This window comes from Calypte anna, chromosome 5A, assembly GCF_003957555.1.
Source record: "Calypte anna isolate BGI_N300 chromosome 5A, bCalAnn1_v1.p, whole genome shotgun sequence".
Taxonomy (NCBI): domain Eukaryota; kingdom Metazoa; phylum Chordata; class Aves; order Apodiformes; family Trochilidae; genus Calypte; species Calypte anna.
Genome location: NC_044251.1, coordinates 34,692,490 through 34,698,771, shown reverse-complemented (window position 1 = coordinate 34,698,771; position 6,282 = coordinate 34,692,490).

The following is a 6,282-nucleotide window of genomic DNA, read 5'->3' as shown; positions in this document are numbered from 1 at the left end:
CGCTAACCTCAGTGGCACTGTGAGGCACACACGGTCCTGAGCCATGTGCTTGAGGGGGGCATGCCGGGGAGACGTGGGCTTGTGTTAATCTCCTACATGCTTCCCAGGCCTATGGCACAGACAGACAGATGGACAGACAGACGGGCAGGCAGGCGTTTGGCTGGGCCGTGCTGGGCAGTGTCACTGCAAGGGAAGCTCACACAAGGGTCTGAGGTGTGCAGCTGTGTCCCTCTAACATGGGCATGATGCCCACTGCTGCATGACTGAGAAACGCAATGCATGCGTCCAGGGCTTTCATGTGTGACATGTGTCATGGGAATGTACAGACACGTTACTGAGGTGTGTGTGACACTGACTCGATGAGAGACCCACTCTCCAGTCTTAGGCACAGGGACTGTGTCACCATGAGATATCCAGAGTCCTGAGGCGCTTGAGCTTGTGTCATTGCCAGCCAGCTAGACATTTCTTTGAGGCATTTGGGACTGTCACTGTCAGACACACAGAGAACTGCACACACAGAGGACCTTGATATGTTCACAGGCAAGCTCAGAGTACCCTGTGATACTGAACAGTCAGCAGGAGAAGGACAGGCACACGAGCTACTCCAGCACACGCAGGTCATGAGACACAAACATCCAGCCTCTGGCCCAAGAAACACGGGCAGGCGCGCTTTGTATTTGACAGACGCACACACTGGCCTAAAATACATCTGACTGTTGTTACTGAACTGGCAGATACCCAGCTGACAGACACATACACACCCTGTCCTCGTGGCCTGAGGCACCCCGGACTGTTTCATCAAGGCACACATGCACACCCACACATCCACTCACACACTGACCTGAAAAAACACAAGACCGTCACTGTGAGACAAATAAACAATCAAGGCACAGGGAGCTGTGCCACAGGGACAAATTTACATGCCTGCTTGCTGGTGAACAGACAGTGCCTGGCACTCACTACCCCTTCCCCATGCACGAGCCATACACTAGGCTTGACTTTTTCTGCAATAGTTGTCCCCTAGCTCCAGGCATGTGGCACCATTTTGATGTGTGAGATTATGGATAAATCTAATCTTCGAGGTAAATTTTGCTCTGCTAGAGGAAATGTTTGACTATCATAATAATATTAGAAGGGCTGGACCAGATGTCCTTGAAGTCCCTTCTAACCTAACATTTTATGATTCTATGACTTAGAGTAATGCACAAAACTAGCAGTGAGATCATGCAGAGTGATACAGGTGCTGCAGGTATTCAGTGCCCCTGTCCCCTGTTAGTCCACCACCTGGTGCTGGGTACTAAGAAGGGAATGAACCATTAACTCAGTAATTGGTATCAGTGTCTCAAAGAAGCTCCCTGTTCCTCAGGGCTCTTTGATTAAAACAAATTCACCTGGCAGTGCTTGACCCTTGCAATTTCCAAAAAGACTTCCAAGCATTTGCCATCTCAGATAAAAAAACACTGCTTTTTACTTTACAACAACTAAGAAGTTGCTGTAAAAATATGTCCAGGTGACTAAAGTGGTGCATTTTAGATTTACTTCAGATTAAATTAACCAAAACTCTACTAGTTTCTATTTAGAACTGCTTTTTTACCAACCACTTTTTTGTTCCCTGATAAAACAGTAAATTGGTGTAAAATCATGGGAAGAACTATACTCAGAGAGCAATAAAAATTTATTTATTTGACCAAAGTGCACATCAAATTTTAAAGGGCCTGTTTGTGGTTCAAATTTATTTCTGTTTCCATGAGAGTCTTGTGTAGTATACTGCCCTTACTAATGTGCAGATGGCATAAAGCTGGGAGCAACAAGAATCACACTGGAGAAAGGATGTCTCTCTGAATAGGTGTCAAAATGTTATATAGTTGCAAAAGAAGTCAAACATCATGCTGAAATGGAAGAACAATCTGTAAAATGCAAGAAGTTGCCCTTCCACTCTCCTTGGCTCTGCTGAACTCCCCAGCTGGACATCCAGCACTGCAATGTGAGGGAGATGAAATTCATCTGAAAAAAATCTAGAAGAGTGCCACAAGTGCATGAACACAGATTTGGAAAACCTTAGGATGAAAAAAACTTGGAAAGCCATGGAATTAAAAACTGAAAGGGCTGGTGTTGTTTAGTCTAGGAAAAAGAAGATCACAGGTGACATGTTAACAACCTCCAAATATGCAAAAGGCTGCTGCAAATGAAAATGAAGTGGTGTGTTTTCACTGCAGTGGATAGGATGAAATTTAAAAGAGTTTGCATCTTGTATTAGGCTAAACCAACTGCCTTGATAAATGTGGAAAAGCTTGAGGGCATATAAGGCTTTATTAAGTTTGAAACAGAAGATGTGAATAAGACCAGCTTTGATACAACACTATTCCTGAGGATGGCATTTAGCACAACAGTATTTTAGCACCATCTTAGCACAGCAGTGGTTTGCCCAGGCTGCAGGATCCCTGTGTCCTTGGGCATTTTTTGAGAAGAGAGGAAGCAGAACCAATTCTCATGAACTGCTTTGAGTTAGACCAACTTTACTGTGTAAGTCCCAGTGCTGTTGGTCTTCTCTGAAGGGGGTATCCCATACTCTCAAAAAATATGTATCTGTGTAGGTGCCCAGGGTGAATACTTAAGCAACACTTATAAAACTGCTGATTTGCCACCCAGTTCTGTGGGTGGGCACAGACAATTTATCCCACAGTTCAACTTGCTGTGTCAAGCTATGAGAAGGGTCTCACATGGGGGGTTCTGCTTTACTACCAAGTCCCTGCCTCATGAAGAGTGAGTGTATAAAGCCCAGCAAATGCCACCCCAAATTGTATTTGGACTGTCATCACAGATGGGCTGAGGAGTTAAGCTGTGATGCCACAGTCACTGGTTCAAGTCTGTTTTATTCTTGACCAGAGATGTGAACAGACACTTCAGTTTCTCATACAAATGTGAGTCCTTTAGAAGATTAAATAAGTAGCATCTTGCTCTGCCTAAAAAATTATTCTGATATCAAAACTAGAAGCTTCTTTTCACTGAGAAAACTATATGCATGGAAATAAGATAGCATAAAAGCTATGGAAAGATTTTAAAACTCATTTTAATAGGACAGGCTCAATCTGATTCACCTCTCCAGCCAGTATAAGGAGTTGGAGACTCTGCAGGACAATTGCAGGAGAATTAAAGGAGAAGTGCAGTATGGTTATGTTCCTTTATGTCTGTGAGGGCATGGCCTGAAGTCTGCTGCTAGACTCCAGTGAAAGAACTGTGACAACCTCATTGAACTATGGGACATGAGGCTAAGCTTTTTTGCTTTTTTTTTTTTTAATCTTTGTAGTCTCTGAGAATTCATGAGGAATTAATTCCACTGCTTAACAGTTTTGTGTATTTAGATACCATTAAAAGCATTTATTACCATCTTCTTTAGGAGATTAAGAGCCAGATAGTCTTTCCTTTCAGTTGTACCTGAAAATAATGCCACTTGAATAAAATACCAACACTGTGCTCAGAATCAGCAGAGGAGAAGCAGTCATTTGGGATCGTATTTGCTAGTATGTGATTTAAAACAACAAGCAAGCCTCACAGGTTCAGGTACATTTTTTTTATCTGTTTACTAAAATGAACATATACAAAAGTGAAATACATCCTGGATTGCAAATACATACTACAGTGCAATGCAGATCTAAGTAAACTTGATTCTAAGTTGGACATGTCCTTAATACACAGTTTTAAAACCATTATTACATACTTTCAACAAGCAAATCCAAGCAATGCAACAGGGACCCAGTCAGCTTTTGACAGCACAACATTTGCTTATTTCCTCAGCCCTTGACTGAATGCTTTTACTAGTGCAAGACCAATTTATGTTGACATATTATTATGTTTTCCTGTGTAAGCTAAGACAATAATTATTTCCCAGAGAAAAGCTCCTGTGTTGAGTGTATCAACATAAGAAATTGGACTGGAGAGTGTCTCCTTTTGTACTTGGTCTCTACATGCAATGATGGTAGTTAAGATGTGGAACTCCTGTACTGTTCAACAACATATACTTGCTCTTGATCTTTTAATAGCATTTCATTTTCTGCCACAGTTACAGAGTTAGAGTGATAAACCTAAGTTCTCACTAGATAGTTAATTGCACATTTTCATTTTTTAAGTGTTTTTTTTCTGTTGCTTACTTTGACCAGCAGCTGTTGTGCCCAAACTTTCATTAGGAGCTGCTAATTTTTTCACTTGGTTAGCCAAAGAAATCTTTATGCTATTTCTCTTGAAATAACACACAACATTGGTCTTTGCAAGTATCTGACAGAAGTCTCCTGAATGACTGTAATGCTTGGTAATGGGAGCTGCTACAGGAGTTGAAGAAAATGAAGCAGGAGAGTTGCTTAATACAGTACCAGGCATGAAAATAGAAATCTTAATGTAAATACATATGTAAACTTGTTCAAAGAAGTTACAAAAAATGCCTAAATATTTGAGTGTCCAGAACTGTCAATGAATGTTTTAGGAAACCGTATCTTAAATTTTATTCACAGAAAAGCTGTTTTTAATATATGGGATCAAATAGGATATGGCTCTGTTTTCTTAATCATGCCATTCATTTCAGTTTCTATAAAAATTTCTGACTCAGCCTGGTTCTCAGCAGCCTTCAGTAGCTGCAAGCCTTCCCATGTATCCTGTTAATATATAAGGTGCTTCTGCCCTCACCTCTTCTATTTGAACTTGGGAGAGTGAGGTTATTGTTTGAATTAAGAGACTTCGCTGCTGTATGCTTACTTAACTTGTTAGTTATATAATTAAAAAATAAAGGTTTTTACATACACTGAAGAATGTTAAGATGACCTTCAACACCCTGCTGTGCCAGACCTGATACCCTCTATAGTTTATATCACGACATCCTAATGCAGATAAAATTGATTAAAAATATGCCCGATTCTCATTGTCACTAGTGCTACCCCCAAGTTTCTAAAATAAGTACTGAAAAATAATTTGGAGTCTAAATGCTCTCTCATGTTTAAATTTGTATCCTAAGAATGAAATCCATCCTTTAACAAAGGACTAAAATTTGACTGTTAAACGTAAACTGCATCTTGTAAGCACAGAAGGTTATTCTGGTCTGGCACTCCTTTTCACAAGGTTGAAGCCCACCTTTAATCCTAAAGCTGAACATTGCTTTATAATTTTCTTTTATCATGTACTAAGTTCTGTATTTACAGCAGAAAGATTTATTGTTCTAATCTGCAGCTTCATATTAAGCATGTTATGATTACAAAGTACATAAAACATATTTGCAGTACAGCTTGTAAGAGTATATTGAAAACTTTGGGTCAGTTTTCAATCTATGCATTTTAAAAATACATTTCTATAGATTAGTTTCTGTGAAAGAGACAATCGAAACAAGCAAAAGCAGTCTTCCAGGGTATGGAATCTAGTATAATATTTACATGAACTCCACCCAGATTTACTAATGCCTTTTTTGCAGTGTTTCTCTGAAAAATCATAAGCAAGGGTTAATGGCAGAAATTTTAAAGAAGAGTGGATATCAGGTATTTGCCAGAATAAAACTCTAAAATAGACAAATCCCAGTGTTAGCACTAGAAATGCTTCTTACCCAACGAAGCACAGCAAATATTTTTCTGCATTTATGTCAATCAGCCATTTTTCAGCAAAGCACAGACACTCTTCTAAGACACACATAACAGTTTTAAGGTATCAGACATCTAATCAGAAAAACACAAATGTTGGTGTAACAGCTAAACACACCTACGAGAGTGATACAGTGAAGCCTCAAGTTCAAATACATGTAACTTTTTATACCACTGAAAATCTTCCAACAACTATTCAGAGCACAAGCAGCCTATCACCTCTAAGCAGAATGACAGTAACTTGCTCATTAGGAGTGATATTTTTGCTGACATCCTTATTTTTTCTGATCATTCATGTACACTTGAAAATTGATGTCGCACTACACTGTCTACTTGACAATTATATCACCTGTGGCTAAATCACTCTCATGGTATTAGATAATCCACAGTTAAACACATAACTTTCACCTAACTAACAAAAGACTGGGTAGTAAACCACAATTAGTTTCTGCTAAAAGTAATGCTCTTTCCATACTCTCCCTTCAGCCGCTTTGCATCTTCTCCTTTGAGCTTTTTCTTCCTTTTCTCAGACTTTGCCATTTGCTCCTTTCTTTCTTGATTTTCCTGCATCCATACAGAAGGACAAAAAAAAAAAAAAAAAAAAAAAAAAAAAAATTCAGAATAGTTACTGGATGAAAAGCCATTTGAGAAACTTTCACCTTGCAAT